This window comes from Schistocerca nitens, chromosome 10, assembly GCF_023898315.1.
Source record: "Schistocerca nitens isolate TAMUIC-IGC-003100 chromosome 10, iqSchNite1.1, whole genome shotgun sequence".
Lineage (NCBI taxonomy): Eukaryota > Metazoa > Arthropoda > Insecta > Orthoptera > Acrididae > Schistocerca > Schistocerca nitens.
In genome coordinates this window covers 131815823-131840325 of record NC_064623.1, presented here as the reverse complement: position 1 = coordinate 131840325, position 24503 = coordinate 131815823, and the positions used below count along the sequence as shown (strand labels likewise).

Sequence of the window (24503 nt, the reverse complement as noted above, 5' to 3'; positions counted from 1 at the left end):
CAGAATTTATATATCCGATAGTTTAATGCAGTGTGCATCTTCAATAGACACAATTCCCACCAGTTTTTCTGATCACTGTGGAGTTCGTTGTAGCATACATCTTGAACGGCAAAAGACATATTGGGGACGCGGGCTTTGGAAATTGAATGTCAGTCTCCTTCACGAACCAGACTTAAATGAATCCATCCAAGTGACCTGGAATATGTGCCTCAGGGCGCGACCCAGATATGTTTCCACCATTGCGTGGTGGACCAACTACGCTAAAAGGAAGCTGCGGATGACTTTGATCGACTATGGCAAGGCGAGGGCTAAACTTCGGAAAGACACTATCGAATTTTATTATACCTGTTTGCGAGAACTGTATGATCGGCCAGTTTTGTCTGCTGACCATTTCATGCAAATAAAGAAAATTAAGGCGATTTTAACCCAACTGAAACGACGACAACTTGATGGTCTGAAGGTGAAGTCACGATCACATTCCACTGTCGAAAATGAATCTGCCTCCTTGTATCATCTCCTCCGCCTTGCAAAGAATAGAAGGCATAATTTTATCAACACCCTGCGCGATGTGAATAACGATGTGCTCCATGAACACCGTGACATCATTAACGAAATCCATCGCTTTTTTACGAGTTTATATACTGCAACTGATGTAAATGAACAGTCTGTGGCGACGTTACTTACCGGCACAGACTCGATAGTTACTGAGGACGAGAATAGCGCGATATTGGACATCTTTTCTAGTGATGATGTTTTGGATCTCGTCAAAGCTTCTCCGGTCAACAAGACGCCTGGGCCGGACGGTTTACCAGTCGAATTTTACTACAGGTTTTGGAATGTTATCGGCGATGCGTTCACCGACGTCATCAATGAAATCATCAACGGGATCTCCATACCCTCGGAGTTTAAAGAGGGTGTCTTTGTGTTGGTTCCCAAGGGGCGAGGAATGAAGGATGTCCGTCGTCTGCGACCTATCTGCTTATTAAATGGAGACTACAAAATTGCTGCCCGTGCACTGAAACTGCGACTGACTCCCGTCCTACAACGTGTCATTGCGCAGGACCAAACGGCCCTTCCGCATAGAAGTATCCTCAAAACAGTCAGTGAATATCGTGATGTGATTTCAATTTTTTCAGCGGCTCAACTTAAAGGTGCTCTATGCTTTATTGATTTCGCGAATGCTTTTGACAGGATTGATCATCGTTATCTTTTTAAAACAATGTCGGCCCTGGGTTTTGGGGGACGGTGCTTGCAGTCTCTGCAGAGTATGATTTCTGGGATGATGGCCAAAGTACTTGTCAACGGTCACTGCACGAGAGCCATTAATCTTTGTCGCGGTTTCCCGCAAGGAAGCCCACTCTCCATGTTGCTCTATGTCATAGCTCTGGAACCTCTTGTACGACGTTTAAATGTTCGCTTGCGAGGGATCACGATTATGTCGGTAAAAAAAGTAACCAATGTGTATGCAGACGATTTAGGAGTCATCGTTCGGAGTGACGACGATGTTCAAGCTCTTCAGGCCACCTTACACATTTATTGTGATGCTACTGGTGCAGCTGTGAATCACACGAAAAGCTCAATGCTCCACCTGAATGGTTATGCGAACGCAGACTTCGATTGGATCACGTCCACGGACCAACATAAGTCCCTCGGTGTCACATTTTCTAGCTGCCCGCTCAAGATGGCTTCTGTTAACTGGAAGAACATGCTCACCACCATCAGAGGCTCCTTAATAGAGCATCGAAATAGGGACCTCAATTTAATGCAAAGGGTACAACTGATTAACTGTGTGATCCTGTCCAAAGCGATTTACCTAGGCCAATGTCTTCCTATCCCATTGGGCATCGCCAAAACTATCATGAGGGCGGTTTGTCAGCTGTTATGGAGAGGCTGTATTTTTAAAGTGGCAGCACGTACAGTGACCTTACCTCCGGTCGCCGGTGGCCTCGGTCTCACGGATATTCGACAAAAGACAATGACCTTATTTATCAAGCGTACTCGCGAACACCTCCGTAAGTACCCCGACAGTATTACAACGCAACTGTTTCACCTGACTCAACCTAAGAGCTTAGTTGCTCCTGTCAATGTGGCTCCGATTAATTTCAAGTTGCTCCACGTCAGACAATACTACACTGAGATCAGTTACGAAGAGGGTTTACATCTGCCACGCAGCCGCAGCGCCACGTCATCTGCTACTTCTCTTCCATGGCGCTGTTCAGTCAGGAATCGTATCGAGAAAAAATATCCATCCAAAGATTGGGATACTGTTTGGAAGAATATTCATAATAACGTCTTAACAATGTCAGTACGGTCGACTTGGTATCAAGTGGTTAACGATATCATCGCCAACAATGAGCGGCTACATGCTATCGGTCTGCATGATACTCCCTTGTGTCGCCGTTGTGGATACGTTGATACGACAGTTCACCGGTTTACTTGCCAAGGATTCAATTCCATATGGAACCACATTAAGCAGCAGGTCGCATTCCTCAGGCGCAATGATGGTAGATTCATAACCACCGCCGAACTCTCGGCCCCGGCCATGCAGTATTTTCCACGTCAGAAAAATAATACCATAATGTGGTTATACGGCAATTTTGTTCACTTTGTCATCCACCAACCGGCCACGGACACCATTGAGGACTACACCTGCTACATCACGGAGGAATATTACAAGCTACGCGCCCAACGCAACCACCACAAGCATTTTGGAAATATGCTACAAATACTCTTTCAAAAGGAAGGTATTGGATGATGTGTTGATTAATCTACTGTGACTATAACCTGTGATCAGTGTCTTGTATTTGTGTGTCCTTACGAAGACTACGTTTCTAAGTTTTCCACTTAAATTTTCTTTCTTTATCCACAATTTTCACTGGATCATGTTCATTCATTATGAAACACCACCCAACGTTACAGACTCAGTTCATTTTTATGGAGAAATTTACTTTTCAACCACGTTTGGTATGGATTCCCTAACGTGCGAAGAAGCATTTCGTTTGATTTAAGCAATATAGCTCGCCGAAGAAGGCGCTTGAAGGAGAGTGAATGGAAGGGCTAGAAGGGGAGATGGGAGGCCCTAAAAAAAAAAAAAAAAAAAAAAAAAAAAAGGAGGCCCGGGTTCGATTCCCGGTACCGGAACGTAAGTTTTTACGCACCCAACGCTCCATGTTTTGGCCTTCCAACGTTCGTTTTTCGCCCTCCTTGCGGAGCTTCAACCGAACGTAATTGGGGAAAACAGGCACATGATGCAATTACTGTCAGCACCGGGATAAAGGGAGAGGAGGCAATATTTAAAAAAAAAAAAAAAAAAAAAGATGGTAGAGCGCTCGCTTAGCATGCGAGAGGTACTGGGATCGATACCCAGCGCCTCCAGAATTTTTAACACACCAACATGCGCACACTGCCATGCAAGTGGAATAATTCACAGCCAGCGAACGTGTCAAGGCAGATACGAGCGAACGATTAGCAGCCACAATTGGCAAGCGTGCTGCTACGCGCAGGAAGCACCCTCCTCCCACCTCTACACTTAATTTAGAAACAGTACAAGTCTTCCCTTAAGATTCTCAAACCTATGTCGGAAAGATCTGCCTTGCGCCGAGTTCACAATAATCCCACTGCTCATTCCCATTCTTTACGTGCAGTCGGCTGCTACTGGTGTTGCTAGTTGTGACTGCTGATGACAGATGCCGTAGCAATCAATTCATGGAGTGAGTTGTATGTTTTGCGATAGTCTGCCTCTGACAAGCAAGCAGAGGTGACATAGGCGCGAACACAGGAAGCTTGCAGCCCCTCGCTGCCTGCAGACACCGAGCAGCCACACTAGGAGGGCGGCCTAAGTCGTAGGCGAAATGTGCTCATTCGCTTGTGTGCGACGTCAAGCTCTAAATAAGGCTGTCACTAGCGTGAGCGTTGCGTGAGCGTCGTGTAAAGTCGGAAAAGTCGCCTGCATGGGGGAGTGCCATGTTTGGGGAGCGTTTCATAGTATGCGCAGTGCTATGGAGACGCGGAAACTTGTTGTGGCCCAGTGTTTTGCAGTTGGACAAGAGTGGTACACGGTAGTAAAGTGCGAGGCAGTGAGTTGGCATGAACAGTCGAGTGCACATTGGGGCTTGAGATGTGCTTGTTACCTCAGGTGCTGCGTGATTGTCGACAAGGAGTGAAAACGGAGCAATTTGTGACTGTCCTTTCAATTTTAGACGTTAAATACAGACGGAATTTGTAGTCGTAATACTAGAGCATCGAAACTACTTGGAACTCTTGTGTATATGAACGTGTCCGCGCCTTTGTACACTGGTCCCTTCACCCCTACAGACCAACCAACCATCATGTCCGTGCACATCAGAGTAGGAAAGAATGGAAAACAGGGCAGTTTTGTTGCGCTTGGGGGCGTAGCTCAGTTGGTAGAGCGTTCGCTTTGCATGTGAAAGGTCCCGGGTTCAAGCCCCGGCGCCTCCATGTTTTGTGGACAGTGCATGGTAGGTGTTGGTCGCGGCGAGCCTTAAGACACGCAAGACGTTGCAAAGCCAGCGTCACAGACTCATATGATGTATACTGACGTAAGGAGAGCAAGACGTAAATGTGAGGACCGGCTGTTGTCGAGGTGTCAAATATGTCTTCGGTATAACGGCCTAACCTCAATGAAGTCTAGAGAGTGGACAACACGTTCGTCTTACTCAGAGCGGTGGCCGAACGCTATTTTCGACGTTGTGCGTGCCACTTTAATTTTGGCCAACTACGATTCGATACAGAATGCAGGAAACCTGAAAGACACCCTCACGGACACATAGAGAGTAGTGTTTGTCTGCGGAATAATGGGAGTGCAAGGGTCTGTGATATTGATATGGTTGTATGTAGCACTGTTCGTCATCAGGGGGCGTAGCTCAGATGGTAGAGCGCTCGCTTAGCATGCGAGAGGTACTGGGATCGATACCCAGCGCCTCCAGAATTTTTAACACACCAACATGCGCACACTGCCATGCAAGTGGAATAATTCACAGCCAGCGAACGTGTCAAGGCAGATACGAGCGAACGATTAGCAGCCACAATTGGCAAGCGTGCTGCTACGCGCAGGAAGCACCCTCCTCCCACCTCTACACTTAATTTAGAAACAGTACAAGTCTTCCCTTAAGATTCTCAAACCTATGTCGGAAAGATCTGCCTTGCGCCGAGTTCACAATAATCCCACTGCTCATTCCCATTCTTTACGTGCAGTCGGCTGCTACTGGTGTTGCTAGTTGTGACTGCTGATGACAGATGCCGTAGCAATCAATTCATGGAGTGAGTTGTATGTTTTGCGATAGTCTGCCTCTGACAAGCAAGCAGAGGTGACATAGGCGCGAACACAGGAAGCTTGCAGCCCCTCGCTGCCTGCAGACACCGAGCAGCCACACTAGGAGGGCGGCCTAAGTCGTAGGCGAAATGTGCTCATTCGCTTGTGTGCGACGTCAAGCTCTAAATAAGGCTGTCACTAGCGTGAGCGTTGCGTGAGCGTCGTGTAAAGTCGGAAAAGTCGCCTGCATGGGGGAGTGCCATGTTTGGGGAGCGTTTCATAGTATGCGCAGTGCTATGGAGACGCGGAAACTTGTTGTGGCCCAGTGTTTTGCAGTTGGACAAGAGTGGTACACGGTAGTAAAGTGCGAGACAGTGAGTTGGCATGAACAGTCGAGTGCACATTGGGGCTTGAGATGTGCTTGTTACCTCAGGTGCTGCGTGATTGTCGACAAGGAGTGAAAACGGAGCAATTTGTGACTGTCCTTTCAATTTTAGACGTTAAATACAGACGGAATTTGTAGTCGTAATACTAGAGCATCGAAACTACTTGGAACTCTTGTGTATATGAACGTGTCCGCGCCTTTGTACACTGGTCCCTTCACCCCTACAGACCAACCAACCATCATGTCCGTGCACATCAGAGTAGGAAAGAATGGAAAACAGGGCAGTTTTGTTGCGCTTGGGGGCGTAGCTCAGTTGGTAGAGCGTTCGCTTTGCATGTGAAAGGTCCCGGGTTCAAGCCCCGGCGCCTCCATGTTTTGTGGACAGTGCATGGTAGGTGTTGGTCGCGGCGAGCCTTAAGACACGCAAGACGTTGCAAAGCCAGCGTCACAGACTCATATGATGTATACTGACGTAAGGAGAGCAAGACGTAAATGTGAGGACCGGCTGTTGTCGAGGTGTCAAATATGTCTTCGGTATAACGGCCTAACCTCAATGAAGTCTAGAGAGTGGACAACACGTTCGTCTTACTCAGAGCGGTGGCCGAACGCTATTTTCGACGTTGTGCGTGCCACTTTAATTTTGGCCAACTACGATTCGATACAGAATGCAGGAAACCTGAAAGACACCCTCACGGACACATAGAGAGTAGTGTTTGTCTGCGGAATAATGGGAGTGCAAGGGTCTGTGATATTGATATGGTTGTATGTAGCACTGTTCGTCATCAGGGGGCGTAGCTCAGATGGTAGAGCGCTCGCTTAGCATGCGAGAGGTACTGGGATCGATACCCAGCGCCTCCAGAATTTTTAACACACCAACATGCGCACACTGCCATGCAAGTGGAATAATTCACAGCCAGCGAACGTGTCAAGGCAGATACGAGCGAACGATTAGCAGCCACAATTGGCAAGCGTGCTGCTACGCGCAGGAAGCACCCTCCCTCCTCCCACCTCTACACTTAATTTAGAAACAGTACAAGTCTTCCCTTAAGATTCTCAAACCTATGTCGGAAAGATCTGCCTTGCGCCGAGTTCACAATAATCCCACTGCTCATTCCCATTCTTTACGTGCAGTCGGCTGCTACTGGTGTTGCTAGTTGTGACTGCTGATGACAGATGCCGTAGCAATCAATTCATGGAGTGAGTTGTATGTTTTGCGATAGTCTGCCTCTGACAAGCAAGCAGAGGTGACATAGGCGCGAACACAGGAAGCTTGCAGCCCCTCGCTGCCTGCAGACACCGAGCAGCCACACTAGGAGGGCGGCCTAAGTCGTAGGCGAAATGTGCTCATTCGCTTGTGTGCGACGTCAAGCTCTAAATAAGGCTGTCACTAGCGTGAGCGTTGCGTGAGCGTCGTGTAAAGTCGGAAAAGTCGCCTGCATGGGGGAGTGCCATGTTTGGGGAGCGTTTCATAGTATGCGCAGTGCTATGGAGACGCGGAAACTTGTTGTGGCCCAGTGTTTTGCAGTTGGACAAGAGTGGTACACGGTAGTAAAGTGCGAGGCAGTGAGTTGGCATGAACAGTCGAGTGCACATTGGGGCTTGAGATGTGCTTGTTACCTCAGGTGCTGCGTGATTGTCGACAAGGAGTGAAAACTGAGCAATTTGTGACTGTCCTTTCAATTTTAGACGTTAAATACAGACGGAATTTGTAGTCGTAATACTAGAGCATCGAAACTACTTGGAACTCTTGTGTATATGAACGTGTCCGCGCCTTTGTACACTGGTCCCTTCACCCCTACAGACCAACCAACCATCATGTCCGTGCACATCAGAGTAGGAAAGAATGGAAAACAGGGCAGTTTTGTTGCGCTTGGGGGCGTAGCTCAGTTGGTAGAGCGTTCGCTTTGCATGTGAAAGGTCCCGGGTTCAAGCCCCGGCGCCTCCATGTTTTGTGGACAGTGCATGGTAGGTGTTGGTCGCGGCGAGCCTTAAGACACGCAAGACGTTGCAAAGCCAGCGTCACAGACTCATATGATGTATACTGACGTAAGGAGAGCAAGACGTAAATGTGAGGACCGGCTGTTGTCGAGGTGTCAAATATGTCTTCGGTATAACGGCCTAACCTCAATGAAGTCTAGAGAGTGGACAACACGTTCGTCTTACTCACAGCGGTGGCCGAACGCTATTTTCGACGTTGTGCGTGCCACTTTAATTTTGGCCAACTACGATTCGATACAGAATGCAGGAAACCTGAAAGACACCCTCACGGACACATAGAGAGTAGTGTTTGTCTGCGGAATAATGGGAGTGCAAGGGTCTGTGATATTGATATGGTTGTATGTAGCACTGTTCGTCATCAGGGGGCGTAGCTCAGATGGTAGAGCGCTCGCTTAGCATGCGAGAGGTACTGGGATCGATACCCAGCGCCTCCAGAATTTTTAACACACCAACATGCGCACACTGCCATGCAAGTGGAATAATTCACAGCCAGCGAACGTGTCAAGGCAGATACGAGCGAACGATTAGCAGCCACAATTGGCAAGCGTGCTGATACGCGCAGGAAGCACCCTCCCTCCTCCCACCTCTACACTTAATTTAGAAACAGTACAAGTCTTCCCTTAAGATTCTCAAACCTATGTCGGAAAGATCTGCCTTGCGCCGAGTTCACAATAATCCCACTGCTCATTCCCATTCTTTACGTGCAGTCGGCTGCTACTGGTGTTGCTAGTTGTGACTGCTGATGACAGATGCCGTAGCAATCAATTCATGGAGTGAGTTGTATGTTTTGCGATAGTCTGCCTCTGACAAGCAAGCAGAGGTGACATAGGCGCGAACACAGGAAGCTTGCAGCCCCTCGCTGCCTGCAGACACCGAGCAGCCACACTAGGAGGGCGGCCTAAGTCGTAGGCGAAATGTGCTCATTCGCTTGTGTGCGACGTCAAGCTCTAAATAAGGCTGTCACTAGCGTGAGCGTTGCGTGAGCGTCGTGTAAAGTCGGAAAAGTCGCCTGCATGGGGGAGTGCCATGTTTGGGGAGCGTTTCATAGTATGCGCAGTGCTATGGAGACGCGGAAACTTGTTGTGGCCCAGTGTTTTGCAGTTGGACAAGAGTGGTACACGGTAGTAAAGTGCGAGGCAGTGAGTTGGCATGAACAGTCGAGTGCACATTGGGGCTTGAGATGTGCTTGTTACCTCAGGTGCTGCGTGATTGTCGACAAGGAGTGAAAACTGAGCAATTTGTGACTGTCCTTTCAATTTTAGACGTTAAATACAGACGGAATTTGTAGTCGTAATACTAGAGCATCGAAACTACTTGGAACTCTTGTGTATATGAACGTGTCCGCGCCTTTGTACACTGGTCCCTTCACCCCTACAGACCAACCAACCATCATGTCCGTGCACATCAGAGTAGGAAAGAATGGAAAACAGGGCAGTTTTGTTGCGCTTGGGGGCGTAGCTCAGTTGGTAGAGCGTTCGCTTTGCATGTGAAAGGTCCCGGGTTCAAGCCCCGGCGCCTCCATGTTTTGTGGACAGTGCATGGTAGGTGTTGGTCGCGGCGAGCCTTAAGACACGCAAGACGTTGCAAAGCCAGCGTCACAGACTCATATGATGTATACTGACGTAAGGAGAGCAAGACGTAAATGTGAGGACCGGCTGTTGTCGAGGTGTCAAATATGTCTTCGGTATAACGGCCTAACCTCAATGAAGTCTAGAGAGTGGACAACACGTTCGTCTTACTCACAGCGGTGGCCGAACGCTATTTTCGACGTTGTGCGTGCCACTTTAATTTTGGCCAACTACGATTCGATACAGAATGCAGGAAACCTGAAAGACACCCTCACGGACACATAGAGAGTAGTGTTTGTCTGCGGAATAATGGGAGTGCAAGGGTCTGTGATATTGATATGGTTGTATGTAGCACTGTTCGTCATCAGGGGGCGTAGCTCAGATGGTAGAGCGCTCGCTTAGCATGCGAGAGGTACTGGGATCGATACCCAGCGCCTCCAGAATTTTTAACACACCAACATGCGCACACTGCCATGCAAGTGGAATAATTCACAGCCAGCGAACGTGTCAAGGCAGATACGAGCGAACGATTAGCAGCCACAATTGGCAAGCGTGCTGCTACGCGCAGGAAGCACCCTCCTCCCACCTCTACACTTAATTTAGAAACAGTACAAGTCTTCCCTTAAGATTCTCAAACCTATGTCGGAAAGATCTGCCTTGCGCCGAGTTCACAATAATCCCACTGCTCATTCCCATTCTTTACGTGCAGTCGGCTGCTACTGGTGTTGCTAGTTGTGACTGCTGATGACAGATGCCGTAGCAATCAATTCATGGAGTGAGTTGTATGATTTGCGATAGTCTGCCTCTGACAAGCAAGCAGAGGTGACATAGGCGCGAACACAGGAAGCTTGCAGCCCCTCGCTGCCTGCAGACACCGAGCAGCCACACTAGGAGGGCGGCCTAAGTCGTAGGCGAAATGTGCTCATTCGCTTGTGTGCGACGTCAAGCTCTAAATAAGGCTGTCACTAGCGTGAGCGTTGCGTGAGCGTCGTGTAAAGTCGGAAAAGTCGCCTGCATGGGGGAGTGCCATGTTTGGGGAGCGTTTCATAGTATGCGCAGTGCTATGGAGACGCGGAAACTTGTTGTGGCCCAGTGTTTTGCAGTTGGACAAGAGTGGTACACGGTAGTAAAGTGCGAGGCAGTGAGTTGGCATGAACAGTCGAGTGCACATTGGGGCTTGAGATGTGCTTGTTACCTCAGGTGCTGCGTGATTGTCGACAAGGAGTGAAAACTGAGCAATTTGTGACTGTCCTTTCAATTTTAGACGTTAAATACAGACGGAATTTGTAGTCGTAATACTAGAGCATCGAAACTACTTGGAACTCTTGTGTATATGAACGTGTCCGCGCCTTTGTACACTGGTCCCTTCACCCCTACAGACCAACCAACCATCATGTCCGTGCACATCAGAGTAGGAAAGAATGGAAAACAGGGCAGTTTTGTTGCGCTTGGGGGCGTAGCTCAGTTGGTAGAGCGTTCGCTTTGCATGTGAAAGGTCCCGGGTTCAAGCCCCGGCGCCTCCATGTTTTGTGGACAGTGCATGGTAGGTGTTGGTCGCGGCGAGCCTTAAGACACGCAAGACGTTGCAAAGCCAGCGTCACAGACTCATATGATGTATACTGACGTAAGGAGAGCAAGACGTAAATGTGAGGACCGGCTGTTGTCGAGGTGTCAAATATGTCTTCGGTATAACGGCCTAACCTCAATGAAGTCTAGAGAGTGGACAACACGTTCGTCTTACTCACAGCGGTGGCCGAACGCTATTTTCGACGTTGTGCGTGCCACTTTAATTTTGGCCAACTACGATTCGATACAGAATGCAGGAAACCTGAAAGACACCCTCACGGACACATAGAGAGTAGTGTTTGTCTGCGGAATAATGGGAGTGCAAGGGTCTGTGATATTGATATGGTTGTATGTAGCACTGTTCGTCATCAGGGGGCGTAGCTCAGATGGTAGAGCGCTCGCTTAGCATGCGAGAGGTACTGGGATCGATACCCAGCGCCTCCAGAATTTTTAACACACCAACATGCGCACACTGCCATGCAAGTGGAATAATTCACAGCCAGCGAACGTGTCAAGGCAGATACGAGCGAACGATTAGCAGCCACAATTGGCAAGCGTGCTGCTACGCGCAGGAAGCACCCTCCTCCCACCTCTACACTTAATTTAGAAACAGTACAAGTCTTCCCTTAAGATTCTCAAACCTATGTCGGAAAGATCTGCCTTGCGCCGAGTTCACAATAATCCCACTGCTCATTCCCATTCTTTACGTGCAGTCGGCTGCTACTGGTGTTGCTAGTTGTGACTGCTGATGACAGATGCCGTAGCAATCAATTCATGGAGTGAGTTGTATGATTTGCGATAGTCTGCCTCTGACAAGCAAGCAGAGGTGACATAGGCGCGAACACAGGAAGCTTGCAGCCCCTCGCTGCCTGCAGACACCGAGCAGCCACACTAGGAGGGCGGCCTAAGTCGTAGGCGAAATGTGCTCATTCGCTTGTGTGCGACGTCAAGCTCTAAATAAGGCTGTCACTAGCGTGAGCGTTGCGTGAGCGTCGTGTAAAGTCGGAAAAGTCGCCTGCATGGGGGAGTGCCATGTTTGGGGAGCGTTTCATAGTATGCGCAGTGCTATGGAGACGCGGAAACTTGTTGTGGCCCAGTGTTTTGCAGTTGGACAAGAGTGGTACACGGTAGTAAAGTGCGAGGCAGTGAGTTGGCATGAACAGTCGAGTGCACATTGGGGCTTGAGATGTGCTTGTTACCTCAGGTGCTGCGTGATTGTCGACAAGGAGTGAAAACTGAGCAATTTGTGACTGTCCTTTCAATTTTAGACGTTAAATACAGACGGAATTTGTAGTCGTAATACTAGAGCATCGAAACTACTTGGAACTCTTGTGTATATGAACGTGTCCGCGCCTTTGTACACTGGTCCCTTCACCCCTACAGACCAACCAACCATCACGTCCGTGCACATCAGAGTAGGAAAGAATGGAAAACAGGGCAGTTTTGTTGCGCTTGGGGGCGTAGCTCAGTTGGTAGAGCGTTCGCTTTGCATGTGAAAGGTCCCGGGTTCAAGCCCCGGCGCCTCCATGTTTTGTGGACAGTGCATGGTAGGTGTTGGTCGCGGCGAGCCTTAAGACACGCAAGACGTTGCAAAGCCAGCGTCACAGACTCATATGATGTATACTGACGTAAGGAGAGCAAGACGTAAATGTGAGGACCGGCTGTTGTCGAGGTGTCAAATATGTCTTCGGTATAACGGCCTAACCTCAATGAAGTCTAGAGAGTGGACAACACGTTCGTCTTACTCACAGCGGTGGCCGAACGCTATTTTCGACGTTGTGCGTGCCACTTTAATTTTGGCCAACTACGATTCGATACAGAATGCAGGAAACCTGAAAGACACCCTCACGGACACATAGAGAGTAGTGTTTGTCTGCGGAATAATGGGAGTGCAAGGGTCTGTGATATTGATATGGTTGTATGTAGCACTGTTCGTCATCAGGGGGCGTAGCTCAGATGGTAGAGCGCTCGCTTAGCATGCGAGAGGTACTGGGATCGATACCCAGCGCCTCCAGAATTTTTAACACACCAACATGCGCACACTGCCATGCAAGTGGAATAATTCACAGCCAGCGAACGTGTCAAGGCAGATACGAGCGAACGATTAGCAGCCACAATTGGCAAGCGTGCTGCTACGCGCAGGAAGCACCCTCCCTCCTCCCACCTCTACACTTAATTTAGAAACAGTACAAGTCTTCCCTTAAGATTCTCAAACCTATGTCGGAAAGATCTGCCTTGCGCCGAGTTCACAATAATCCCACTGCTCATTCCCATTCTTTACGTGCAGTCGGCTGCTACTGGTGTTGCTAGTTGTGACTGCTGATGACAGATGCCGTAGCAATCAATTCATGGAGTGAGTTGTATGTTTTGCGATAGTCTGCCTCTGACAAGCAAGCAGAGGTGACATAGGCGCGAACACAGGAAGCTTGCAGCCCCTCGCTGCCTGCAGACACCGAGCAGCCACACTAGGAGGGCGGCCTAAGTCGTAGGCGAAATGTGCTCATTCGCTTGTGTGCGACGTCAAGCTCTAAATAAGGCTGTCACTAGCGTGAGCGTTGCGTGAGCGTCGTGTAAAGTCGGAAAAGTCGCCTGCATGGGGGAGTGCCATGTTTGGGGAGCGTTTCATAGTATGCGCAGTGCTATGGAGACGCGGAAACTTGTTGTGGCCCAGTGTTTTGCAGTTGGACAAGAGTGGTACACGGTAGTAAAGTGCGAGGCAGTGAGTTGGCATGAACAGTCGAGTGCACATTGGGGCTTGAGATGTGCTTGTTACCTCAGGTGCTGCGTGATTGTCGACAAGGAGTGAAAACTGAGCAATTTGTGACTGTCCTTTCAATTTTAGACGTTAAATACAGACGGAATTTGTAGTCGTAATACTAGAGCATCGAAACTACTTGGAACTCTTGTGTATATGAACGTGTCCGCGCCTTTGTACACTGGTCCCTTCACCCCTACAGACCAACCAACCATCATGTCCGTGCACATCAGAGTAGGAAAGAATGGAAAACAGGGCAGTTTTGTTGCGCTTGGGGGCGTAGCTCAGTTGGTAGAGCGTTCGCTTTGCATGTGAAAGGTCCCGGGTTCAAGCCCCGGCGCCTCCATGTTTTGTGGACAGTGCATGGTAGGTGTTGGTCGCGGCGAGCCTTAAGACACGCAAGACGTTGCAAAGCCAGCGTCACAGACTCATATGATGTATACTGACGTAAGGAGAGCAAGACGTAAATGTGAGGACCGGCTGTTGTCGAGGTGTCAAATATGTCTTCGGTATAACGGCCTAACCTCAATGAAGTCTAGAGAGTGGACAACACGTTCGTCTTACTCACAGCGGTGGCCGAACGCTATTTTCGACGTTGTGCGTGCCACTTTAATTTTGGCCAACTACGATTCGATACAGAATGCAGGAAACCTGAAAGACACCCTCACGGACACATAGAGAGTAGTGTTTGTCTGCGGAATAATGGGAGTGCAAGGGTCTGTGATATTGATATGGTTGTATGTAGCACTGTTCGTCATCAGGGGGCGTAGCTCAGATGGTAGAGCGCTCGCTTAGCATGCGAGAGGTACTGGGATCGATACCCAGCGCCTCCAGAATTTTTAACACACCAACATGCGCACACTGCCATGCAAGTGGAATAATTCACAGCCAGCGAACGTGTCAAGGCAGATACGAGCGAACGATTAGCAGCCACAATTGGCAAGCGTGCTGCTACGCGCAGGAAGCACCCTCCTCCCACCTCTACACTTAATTTAGAAACAGTACAAGTCTTCCCTTAAGATTCTCAAACCTATGTCGGAAAGATCTGCCTTGCGCCGAGTTCACAATAATCCCACTGCTCATTCCCATTCTTTACGTGCAGTCGGCTGCTACTGGTGTTGCTAGTTGTGACTGCTGATGACAGATGCCGTAGCAATCAATTCATGGAGTGAGTTGTATGATTTGCGATAGTCTGCCTCTGACAAGCAAGCAGAGGTGACATAGGCGCGAACACAGGAAGCTTGCAGCCCCTCGCTGCCTGCAGACACCGAGCAGCCACACTAGGAGGGCGGCCTAAGTCGTAGGCGAAATGTGCTCATTCGCTTGTGTGCGACGTCAAGCTCTAAATAAGGCTGTCACTAGCGTGAGCGTTGCGTGAGCGTCGTGTAAAGTCGGAAAAGTCGCCTGCATGGGGGAGTGCCATGTTTGGGGAGCGTTTCATAGTATGCGCAGTGCTATGGAGACGCGGAAACTTGTTGTGGCCCAGTGTTTTGCAGTTGGACAAGAGTGGTACACGGTAGTAAAGTGCGAGGCAGTGAGTTGGCATGAACAGTCGAGTGCACATTGGGGCTTGAGATGTGCTTGTTACCTCAGGTGCTGCGTGATTGTCGACAAGGAGTGAAAACTGAGCAATTTGTGACTGTCCTTTCAATTTTAGACGTTAAATACAGACGGAATTTGTAGTCGTAATACTAGAGCATCGAAACTACTTGGAACTCTTGTGTATATGAACGTGTCCGCGCCTTTGTACACTGGTCCCTTCACCCCTACAGACCAACCAACCATCACGTCCGTGCACATCAGAGTAGGAAAGAATGGAAAACAGGGCAGTTTTGTTGCGCTTGGGGGCGTAGCTCAGTTGGTAGAGCGTTCGCTTTGCATGTGAAAGGTCCCGGGTTCAAGCCCCGGCGCCTCCATGTTTTGTGGACAGTGCATGGTAGGTGTTGGTCGCGGCGAGCCTTAAGACACGCAAGACGTTGCAAAGCCAGCGTCACAGACTCATATGATGTATACTGACGTAAGGAGAGCAAGACGTAAATGTGAGGACCGGCTGTTGTCGAGGTGTCAAATATGTCTTCGGTATAACGGCCTAACCTCAATGAAGTCTAGAGAGTGGACAACACGTTCGTCTTACTCACAGCGGTGGCCGAACGCTATTTTCGACGTTGTGCGTGCCACTTTAATTTTGGCCAACTACGATTCGATACAGAATGCAGGAAACCTGAAAGACACCCTCACGGACACATAGAGAGTAGTGTTTGTCTGCGGAATAATGGGAGTGCAAGGGTCTGTGATATTGATATGGTTGTATGTAGCACTGTTCGTCATCAGGGGGCGTAGCTCAGATGGTAGAGCGCTCGCTTAGCATGCGAGAGGTACTGGGATCGATACCCAGCGCCTCCAGAATTTTTAACACACCAACATGCGCACACTGCCATGCAAGTGGAATAATTCACAGCCAGCGAACGTGTCAAGGCAGATACGAGCGAACGATTAGCAGCCACAATTGGCAAGCGTGCTGCTACGCGCAGGAAGCACCCTCCCTCCTCCCACCTCTACACTTAATTTAGAAACAGTACAAGTCTTCCCTTAAGATTCTCAAACCTATGTCGGAAAGATCTGCCTTGCGCCGAGTTCACAATAATCCCACTGCTCATTCCCATTCTTTACGTGCAGTCGGCTGCTACTGGTGTTGCTAGTTGTGACTGCTGATGACAGATGCCGTAGCAATCAATTCATGGAGTGAGTTGTATGTTTTGCGATAGTCTGCCTCTGACAAGCAAGCAGAGGTGACATAGGCGCGAACACAGGAAGCTTGCAGCCCCTCGCTGCCTGCAGACACCGAGCAGCCACACTAGGAGGGCGGCCTAAGTCGTAGGCGAAATGTGCTCATTCGCTTGTGTGCGACGTCAAGCTCTAAATAAGGCTGTCACTAGCGTGAGCGTTGCGTGAGCGTCGTGTAAAGTCGGAAAAGTCGCCTGCATGGGGGAGTGCCATGTTTGGGGAGCGTTTCATAGTATGCGCAGTGCTATGGAGACGCGGAAACTTGTTGTGGCCCAGTGTTTTGCAGTTGGACAAGAGTGGTACACGGTAGTAAAGTGCGAGGCAGTGAGTTGGCATGAACAGTCGAGTGCACATTGGGGCTTGAGATGTGCTTGTTACCTCAGGTGCTGCGTGATTGTCGACAAGGAGTGAAAACTGAGCAATTTGTGACTGTCCTTTCAATTTTAGACGTTAAATACAGACGGAATTTGTAGTCGTAATACTAGAGCATCGAAACTACTTGGAACTCTTGTGTATATGAACGTGTCCGCGCCTTTGTACACTGGTCCCTTCACCCCTACAGACCAACCAACCATCATGTCCGTGCACATCAGAGTAGGAAAGAATGGAAAACAGGGCAGTTTTGTTGCGCTTGGGGGCGTAGCTCAGTTGGTAGAGCGTTCGCTTTGCATGTGAAAGGTCCCGGGTTCAAGCCCCGGCGCCTCCATGTTTTGTGGACAGTGCATGGTAGGTGTTGGTCGCGGCGAGCCTTAAGACACGCAAGACGTTGCAAAGCCAGCGTCACAGACTCATATGATGTATACTGACGTAAGGAGAGCAAGACGTAAATGTGAGGACCGGCTGTTGTCGAGGTGTCAAATATGTCTTCGGTATAACGGCCTAACCTCAATGAAGTCTAGAGAGTGGACAACACGTTCGTCTTACTCACAGCGGTGGCCGAACGCTATTTTCGACGTTGTGCGTGCCACTTTAATTTTGGCCAACTACGATTCGATACAGAATGCAGGAAACCTGAAAGACACCCTCACGGACACATAGAGAGTAGTGTTTGTCTGCGGAATAATGGGAGTGCAAGGGTCTGTGATATTGATATGGTTGTATGTAGCACTGTTCGTCATCAGGGGGCGTAGCTCAGATGGTAGAGCGCTCGCTTAGCATGCGAGAGGTACTGGGATCGATACCCAGCGCCTCCAGAATTTTTAACACACCAACATGCGCACACTGCCATGCAAGTGGAATAATTCACAGCCAGCGAACGTGTCAAGGCAGATACGAGCGAACGATTAGCAGCCACAATTGGCAAGCGTGCTGCTACGCGCAGGAAGCACCCTCCTCCCACCTCTACACTTAATTTAGAAACAGTACAAGTCTTCCCTTAAGATTCTCAAACCTATGTCGGAAAGATCTGCCTTGCGCCGAGTTCACAATAATCCCACTGCTCATTCCCATTCTTTACGTGCAGTCGGCTGCTACTGGTGTTGCTAGTTGTGACTGCTGATGACAGATGCCGTAGCAATCAATTCATGGAGTGAGTTGTATGATTTGCGATAGTCTGCCTCTGACAAGCAAGCAGAGGTGACATAGGCGCGAACACAGGAAGCTTGCAGCCCCTCGCTGCCTGCAGACACCGAGCAGCCACACTAGGAGGGCGGCCTAAGTCGTAGGCGAAATGTGCTCATTCGCTTGTGTGCGACGTCAAGCTCTAAATAAGGCTGTCACTAGCGTGAGCGTTGCGTGAGCGTCGTGTAAAGTCGGAAAAGTCGCCTGCATGGGGGAGTGCCATGTTTGGGGAGCGTTTCATAGTATGCGCAGTGCTATGGAGACGCGGAAACTTGTTGTGGCCCAGTGTTTTGCAGTTGGACAAGAGTGGTACACGGTAGTAAAGTGCGAGGCAGTGAGTTGGCATGAACAGTCGAGTGCACATTGGGGCTTGAGATGTGCTTGTTACCTCAGGTGCTGCGTGATTGTCGACAAGGAGTGAAAACTGAGCAATTTGTGACTGTCCTTTCAATTTTAGACGTTAAATACAGACGGAATTTGTAGTCGTAATACTAGAGCATCGAAACTACTTGGAACTCTTGTGTATATGAACGTGTCCGCGCCTTTGTACACTGGTCCCTTCACCCCTACAGACCAACCAACCATCATGTCCGTGCACATCAGAGTAGGAAAGAATGGAGAACAGGGCAGTTTTGTTGCGCTTGGGGGCGTAGCTCAGTTGGTAGAGCGTTCGCTTTGCATGTGAAAGGTCCCGGGTTCAAGCCCCGGCGCCTCCATGTTTTGTGGACAGTGCATGGTAGGTGTTGGTCGCGGCGAGCCTTAAGACACGCAAGACGTTGCAAAGCCAGCGTCACAGACTCATATGATGTATACTGACGTAAGGAGAGCAAGACGTAAATGTGAGGACCGGCTGTTGTCGAGGTGTCAAATATGTCTTCGGTATAACGGCCTAACCTCAATGAAGTCTAGAGAGTGGACAACACGTTCGTCTTACTCACAGCGGTGGCCGAACGCTATTTTCGACGTTGTGCGTGCCACTTTAATTTTGGCCAACTACGATTCGATACAGAATGCAGGAAACCTGAAAGACACCCTCACGGACACATAGAGAGTAGTGTTTGTCTGCGGAATAATGGGAGTGCAAGGGTCTGTGATATTGATATGGTTGTATGTAGCACTGTTCGTCATCAGGGGGCGTAGCTCAGATGGTAGAGCGCTCGCTTAGCATGCGAGAGGTACTGGGATCGATACCCAGCGCCTCCAGAATTTTTAACACACCAACATGCGCACACTGCCATGCAAGTGGAATAATTCACAGCCAGCGAACGTGTCAAGGCAGATACGAGCGAACGATTAGCAGCCACAATTGGCAAGCGTGCTGCTACGCGCAGGAAGCACCCTCCTCCCACCTCTACACTTAATTTAGAAACAGTACAAGTCTTCCCTTAAGATTCTCAAACCTATGTCGGAAAGATCTGCCTTGCGCCGAGTTCACAATAATCCCACTGCTCATTCCCATTCTTTACGTGCAGTCGGCTGCTACTGGTGTTGCTAGTTGTGACTGCTGATGACAGATGCCGTAGCAATCAATTCATGGAGTGAGTTGTATGATTTGCGATAGTCTGCCTCTGACAAGCAAGCAGAGGTGACATAGGCGCGAACACAGGAAGCTTGCAGCCCCTCGCTGCCTGCAGACACCGAGCAGCCACACTAGGAGGGCGGCCTAAGTCGTAGGCGAAATGTGCTCATTCGCTTGTGTGCGACGTCAAGCTCTAAATAAGGCTGTCACTAGCGTGAGCGTTGCGTGAGCGTCGTGTAAAGTCGGAAAAGTCGCCTGCATGGGGGAGTGCCATGTTTGGGGAGCGTTTCATAGTATGCGCAGTGCTATGGAGACGCGGAAACTTGTTGTGGCCCAGTGTTTTGCAGTTGGACAAGAGTGGTACACGGTAGTAAAGTGCGAGGCAGTGAGTTGGCATGAACAGTCGAGTGCACATTGGGGCTTGAGATGTGCTTGTTACCTCAGGTGCTGCGTGATTGTCGACAAGGAGTGAAAACTGAGCAATTTGTGACTGTCCTTTCAATTTTAGACGTTAAATACAGACGGAATTTGTAGTCGTAATACTAGAGCATCGAAACTACTTGGAACTCTTGTGTATATGAACGTGTCCGCGCCTTTGTACACTGGTCCCTTCACCCCTACAGACCAACCAACCATCATGTCCGTGCACATCAGAGTAGGAAAGAATGGAAAACAGGGCAGTTTTGTTGCGCTTGGGGGCGTAGCTCAGTTGGTAGAGCGTTCGCTTTGCATGTGAAAGGTCCCGGGTTCAAGCCCCGGCGCCTCCATGTTTTGTGGACAGTGCATGGTAGGTGTTGGTCGCGGCGAGCCTTAAGACACGCAAGACGTTGCAAAGCCAGCGTCACAGACTCATATGATGTATACTGACGTAAGGAGAGCAAGACGTAAATGTGAGGACCGGCTGTTGTCGAGGTGTCAAATATGTCTTCGGTATAACGGCCTAACCTCAATGAAGTCTAGAGAGTGGACAACACGTTCGTCTTACTCAGAGCGGTGGCCGAACGCTATTTTCGACGTTGTGCGTGCCACTTTAATTTTGGCCAACTACGATTCGATACAGAATGCAGGAAACCTGAAAGACACCCTCACGGACACATAGAGAGTAGTGTTTGTCTGCGGAATAATGGGAGTGCAAGGGTCTGTGATATTGATATGGTTGTATGTAGCACTGTTCGTCATCAGGGGGCGTAGCTCAGATGGTAGAGCGCTCGCTTAGCATGCGAGAGGTACTGGGATCGATACCCAGCGCCTCCAGAATTTTTAACACACCAACATGCGCACACTGCCATGCAAGTGGAATAATTCACAGCCAGCGAACGTGTCAAGGCAGATACGAGCGAACGATTAGCAGCCACAATTGGCAAGCGTGCTGCTACGCGCAGGAAGCACCCTCCTCCCACCTCTACACTTAATTTAGAAACAGTACAAGTCTTCCCTTAAGATTCTCAAACCTATGTCGGAAAGATCTGCCTTGCGCCGAGTTCACAATAATCCCACTGCTCATTCCCATTCTTTACGTGCAGTCGGCTGCTACTGGTGTTGCTAGTTGTGACTGCTGATGACAGATGCCGTAGCAATCAATTCATGGAGTGAGTTGTATGTTTTGCGATAGTCTGCCTCTGACAAGCAAGCAGAGGTGACATAGGCGCGAACACAGGAAGCTTGCAGCCCCTCGCTGCCTGCAGACACCGAGCAGCCACACTAGGAGGGCGGCCTAAGTCGTAGGCGAAATGTGCTCATTCGCTTGTGTGCGACGTCAAGCTCTAAATAAGGCTGTCACTAGCGTGAGCGTTGCGTGAGCGTCGTGTAAAGTCGGAAAAGTCGCCTGCATGGGGGAGTGCCATGTTTGGGGAGCGTTTCATAGTATGCGCAGTGCTATGGAGACGCGGAAACTTGTTGTGGCCCAGTGTTTTGCAGTTGGACAAGAGTGGTACACGGTAGTAAAGTGCGAGGCAGTGAGTTGGCATGAACAGTCGAGTGCACATTGGGGCTTGAGATGTGCTTGTTACCTCAGGTGCTGCGTGATTGTCGACAAGGAGTGAAAACGGAGCAATTTGTGACTGTCCTTTCAATTTTAGACGTTAAATACAGACGGAATTTGTAGTCGTAATACTAGAGCATCGAAACTACTTGGAACTCTTGTGTATATGAACGTGTCCGCGCCTTTGTACACTGGTCCCTTCACCCCTACAGACCAACCAACCATCATGTCCGTGCACATCAGAGTAGGAAAGAATGGAAAACAGGGCAGTTTTGTTGCGCTTGTGGGCGTAGCTCAGTTGGTAGAGCGTTCGCTTTGCATGTGAAAGGTCCCGGGTTCAAGCCCCGGCGCCTCCATGTTTTGTGGACAGTGCATGGTAGGTGTTGGTCGCGGCGAGCCTTAAGACACGCAAGACGTTGCAAAGCCAGCGTCACAGACTCATATGATGTATACTGACGTAAGGAGAGCAAGACGTAAATGTGAGGACCGGCTGTTGTCGAGGTGTCAAATATGTCTTCGGTATAACGGCCTAACCTCAATGAAGTCTAGAGAGTGGACAACACGTTCGTCTTACTCAGAGCGGTGGCCGAACGCTATTTTCGACGTTGTGCGTGCCACTTTAATTTTGGCCAACTACGATTTGATACAGAATGCAGGAAACCTGAAAGACACCCTCACGGACACATAGAGAGTAGTGTTTGTCTGCGGAATAATGGGAGTGCAAGGGTCTGTGATATTGATATGGTTGTATGTAGCACTGTTCGTCATCAGGGGGCGTAGCTCAGATGGTAGAGCGCTCGCTTAGCATGCGAGAGGTACTGGGATCGATACCCAGCGCCTCCAGAATTTTTAACACACCAACATGCGCACACTGCCATGCAAGTGGAATAATTCACAGCCAGCGAACGTGTCAAGGCAGATACGAGCGAACGATTAGCAGCCACAATTGGCAAGCGTGCTGCTACGCGCAGGAAGCACCCTCCTCCCACCTCTACACTTAATTTAGAAACAGTACAAGTCTTCCCTTAAGATTCTCAAACCTATGTCGGAAAGATCTGCCTTGCGCCGAGTTCACAATAATCCCACTGCTCATTCCCATTCTTTACGTGCAGTCGGCTGCTACTGGTGTTGCTAGTTGTGACTGCTGATGACAGATGCCGTAGCAATCAATTCATGGAGTGAGTTGTATGTTTTGCGATAGTCTGCCTCTGACAAGCAAGCAGAGGTGACATAGGCGCGAACACAGGAAGCTTGCAGCCCCTCGCTGCCTGCAGACACCGAGCAGCCACACTAGGAGGGCGGCCTAAGTCGTAGGCGAAATGTGCTCATTCGCTTGTGTGCGACGTCAAGCTCTAAATAAGGCTGTCACTAGCGTGAGCGTTGCGTGAGCGTCGTGTAAAGTCGGAAAAGTCGCCTGCATGGGGGAGTGCCATGTTTGGGGAGCGTTTCATAGTATGCGCAGTGCTATGGAGACGCGGAAACTTGTTGTGGCCCAGTGTTTTGCAGTTGGACAAGAGTGGTACACGGTAGTAAAGTGCGAGGCAGTGAGTTGGCATGAACAGTCGAGTGCACATTGGGGCTTGAGATGTGCTTGTTACCTCAGGTGCTGCGTGATTGTCGACAAGGAGTGAAAACGGAGCAATTTGTGACTGTCCTTTCAATTTTAGACGTTAAATACAGACGGAATTTGTAGTCGTAATACTAGAGCATCGAAACTACTTGGAACTCTTGTGTATATGAACGTGTCCGCGCCTTTGTACACTGGTCCCTTCACCCCTACAGACCAACCAACCATCATGTCCGTGCACATCAGAGTAGGAAAGAATGGAAAACAGGGCAGTTTTGTTGCGCTTGTGGGCGTAGCTCAGTTGGTAGAGCGTTCGCTTTGCATGTGAAAGGTCCCGGGTTCAAGCCCCGGCGCCTCCATGTTTTGTGGACAGTGCATGGTAGGTGTTGGTCGCGGCGAGCCTTAAGACACGCAAGACGTTGCAAAGCCAGCGTCACAGACTCATATGATGTATACTGACGTAAGGAGAGCAAGACGTAAATGTGAGGACCGGCTGTTGTCGAGGTGTCAAATATGTCTTCGGTATAACGGCCTAACCTCAATGAAGTCTAGAGAGTGGACAACACGTTCGTCTTACTCAGAGCGGTGGCCGAACGCTATTTTCGACGTTGTGCGTGCCACTTTAATTTTGGCCAACTACGATTTGATACAGAATGCAGGAAACCTGAAAGACACCCTCACGGACACATAGAGAGTAGTGTTTGTCTGCGGAATAATGGGAGTGCAAGGGTCTGTGATATTGATATGGTTGTATGTAGCACTGTTCGTCATCAGGGGGCGTAGCTCAGATGGTAGAGCGCTCGCTTAGCATGCGAGAGGTACTGGGATCGATACCCAGCGCCTCCAGAATTTTTAACACACCAACATGCGCACACTGCCATGCAAGTGGAATAATTCACAGCCAGCGAACGTGTCAAGGCAGATACGAGCGAACGATTAGCAGCCACAATTGGCAAGCGTGCTGCTACGCGCAGGAAGCACCCTCCTCCCACCTCTACACTTAATTTAGAAACAGTACAAGTCTTCCCTTAAGATTCTCAAACCTATGTCGGAAAGATCTGCCTTGCGCCGAGTTCACAATAATCCCACTGCTCATTCCCATTCTTTACGTGCAGTCGGCTGCTACTGGTGTTGCTAGTTGTGACTGCTGATGACAGATGCCGTAGCAATCAATTCATGGAGTGAGTTGTATGTTTTGCGATAGTCTGCCTCTGACAAGCAAGCAGAGGTGACATAGGCGCGAACACAGGAAGCTTGCAGCCCCTCGCTGCCTGCAGACACCGAGCAGCCACACTAGGAGGGCGGCCTAAGTCGTAGGCGAAATGTGCTCATTCGCTTGTGTGCGACGTCAAGCTCTAAATAAGGCTGTCACTAGCGTGAGCGTTGCGTGAGCGTCGTGTAAAGTCGGAAAAGTCGCCTGCATGGGGGAGTGCCATGTTTGGGGAGCGTTTCATAGTATGCGCAGTGCTATGGAGACGCGGAAACTTGTTGTGGCCCAGTGTTTTGCAGTTGGACAAGAGTGGTACACGGTAGTAAAGTGCGAGGCAG

The 24503-nt window shown here is 49.6% G+C and overlaps 26 non-coding genes across 26 annotated transcripts; all 26 read left to right on the top strand.

The window, feature by feature from the left end:
* The first annotated feature begins 4385 nt into the window (after positions 1–4385).
* On the top strand, positions 4386–4458 carry Trnaa-ugc (transfer RNA alanine (anticodon UGC)). The gene has a single exon. It is a non-coding gene; the product is annotated as a tRNA-Ala (tRNA).
* A 414-nt stretch (positions 4459–4872) lies between these two features.
* On the top strand, positions 4873–4945 carry Trnaa-agc (transfer RNA alanine (anticodon AGC)). Its single transcript has one exon. It is a non-coding gene; the product is annotated as a tRNA-Ala (tRNA).
* Positions 4946–5955: 1010 nt separating this feature from the next.
* Trnaa-ugc (transfer RNA alanine (anticodon UGC)) lies at positions 5956–6028 on the top strand. The gene has a single exon. It is a non-coding gene; the product is annotated as a tRNA-Ala (tRNA).
* Positions 6029–6442: 414 nt separating this feature from the next.
* Trnaa-agc (transfer RNA alanine (anticodon AGC)) lies at positions 6443–6515 on the top strand. The gene has a single exon. It is a non-coding gene; the product is annotated as a tRNA-Ala (tRNA).
* Positions 6516–7529: 1014 nt separating this feature from the next.
* Trnaa-ugc (transfer RNA alanine (anticodon UGC)) lies at positions 7530–7602 on the top strand. The gene has a single exon. It is a non-coding gene; the product is annotated as a tRNA-Ala (tRNA).
* A 414-nt stretch (positions 7603–8016) lies between these two features.
* Trnaa-agc (transfer RNA alanine (anticodon AGC)) lies at positions 8017–8089 on the top strand. Its single transcript has one exon. It is a non-coding gene; the product is annotated as a tRNA-Ala (tRNA).
* Positions 8090–9103: 1014 nt separating this feature from the next.
* On the top strand, positions 9104–9176 carry Trnaa-ugc (transfer RNA alanine (anticodon UGC)). The gene has a single exon. It is a non-coding gene; the product is annotated as a tRNA-Ala (tRNA).
* A 414-nt stretch (positions 9177–9590) lies between these two features.
* Trnaa-agc (transfer RNA alanine (anticodon AGC)) lies at positions 9591–9663 on the top strand. The gene has a single exon. It is a non-coding gene; the product is annotated as a tRNA-Ala (tRNA).
* Positions 9664–10673: 1010 nt separating this feature from the next.
* Trnaa-ugc (transfer RNA alanine (anticodon UGC)) lies at positions 10674–10746 on the top strand. Its single transcript has one exon. It is a non-coding gene; the product is annotated as a tRNA-Ala (tRNA).
* A 414-nt stretch (positions 10747–11160) lies between these two features.
* On the top strand, positions 11161–11233 carry Trnaa-agc (transfer RNA alanine (anticodon AGC)). Its single transcript has one exon. It is a non-coding gene; the product is annotated as a tRNA-Ala (tRNA).
* Positions 11234–12243: 1010 nt separating this feature from the next.
* On the top strand, positions 12244–12316 carry Trnaa-ugc (transfer RNA alanine (anticodon UGC)). Its single transcript has one exon. It is a non-coding gene; the product is annotated as a tRNA-Ala (tRNA).
* A 414-nt stretch (positions 12317–12730) lies between these two features.
* Trnaa-agc (transfer RNA alanine (anticodon AGC)) lies at positions 12731–12803 on the top strand. The gene has a single exon. It is a non-coding gene; the product is annotated as a tRNA-Ala (tRNA).
* A 1014-nt stretch (positions 12804–13817) lies between these two features.
* Positions 13818–13890, top strand: Trnaa-ugc (transfer RNA alanine (anticodon UGC)). The gene has a single exon. It is a non-coding gene; the product is annotated as a tRNA-Ala (tRNA).
* A 414-nt stretch (positions 13891–14304) lies between these two features.
* On the top strand, positions 14305–14377 carry Trnaa-agc (transfer RNA alanine (anticodon AGC)). Its single transcript has one exon. It is a non-coding gene; the product is annotated as a tRNA-Ala (tRNA).
* A 1010-nt stretch (positions 14378–15387) lies between these two features.
* Positions 15388–15460, top strand: Trnaa-ugc (transfer RNA alanine (anticodon UGC)). The gene has a single exon. It is a non-coding gene; the product is annotated as a tRNA-Ala (tRNA).
* A 414-nt stretch (positions 15461–15874) lies between these two features.
* On the top strand, positions 15875–15947 carry Trnaa-agc (transfer RNA alanine (anticodon AGC)). The gene has a single exon. It is a non-coding gene; the product is annotated as a tRNA-Ala (tRNA).
* A 1014-nt stretch (positions 15948–16961) lies between these two features.
* Positions 16962–17034, top strand: Trnaa-ugc (transfer RNA alanine (anticodon UGC)). Its single transcript has one exon. It is a non-coding gene; the product is annotated as a tRNA-Ala (tRNA).
* A 414-nt stretch (positions 17035–17448) lies between these two features.
* Positions 17449–17521, top strand: Trnaa-agc (transfer RNA alanine (anticodon AGC)). Its single transcript has one exon. It is a non-coding gene; the product is annotated as a tRNA-Ala (tRNA).
* A 1010-nt stretch (positions 17522–18531) lies between these two features.
* On the top strand, positions 18532–18604 carry Trnaa-ugc (transfer RNA alanine (anticodon UGC)). Its single transcript has one exon. It is a non-coding gene; the product is annotated as a tRNA-Ala (tRNA).
* Positions 18605–19018: 414 nt separating this feature from the next.
* Trnaa-agc (transfer RNA alanine (anticodon AGC)) lies at positions 19019–19091 on the top strand. Its single transcript has one exon. It is a non-coding gene; the product is annotated as a tRNA-Ala (tRNA).
* Positions 19092–20101: 1010 nt separating this feature from the next.
* Trnaa-ugc (transfer RNA alanine (anticodon UGC)) lies at positions 20102–20174 on the top strand. Its single transcript has one exon. It is a non-coding gene; the product is annotated as a tRNA-Ala (tRNA).
* Positions 20175–20588: 414 nt separating this feature from the next.
* On the top strand, positions 20589–20661 carry Trnaa-agc (transfer RNA alanine (anticodon AGC)). Its single transcript has one exon. It is a non-coding gene; the product is annotated as a tRNA-Ala (tRNA).
* Positions 20662–21671: 1010 nt separating this feature from the next.
* Trnaa-ugc (transfer RNA alanine (anticodon UGC)) lies at positions 21672–21744 on the top strand. The gene has a single exon. It is a non-coding gene; the product is annotated as a tRNA-Ala (tRNA).
* A 414-nt stretch (positions 21745–22158) lies between these two features.
* Trnaa-agc (transfer RNA alanine (anticodon AGC)) lies at positions 22159–22231 on the top strand. Its single transcript has one exon. It is a non-coding gene; the product is annotated as a tRNA-Ala (tRNA).
* Positions 22232–23241: 1010 nt separating this feature from the next.
* Trnaa-ugc (transfer RNA alanine (anticodon UGC)) lies at positions 23242–23314 on the top strand. The gene has a single exon. It is a non-coding gene; the product is annotated as a tRNA-Ala (tRNA).
* Positions 23315–23728: 414 nt separating this feature from the next.
* Positions 23729–23801, top strand: Trnaa-agc (transfer RNA alanine (anticodon AGC)). Its single transcript has one exon. It is a non-coding gene; the product is annotated as a tRNA-Ala (tRNA).
* Positions 23802–24503: the final 702 nt, after the last annotated feature.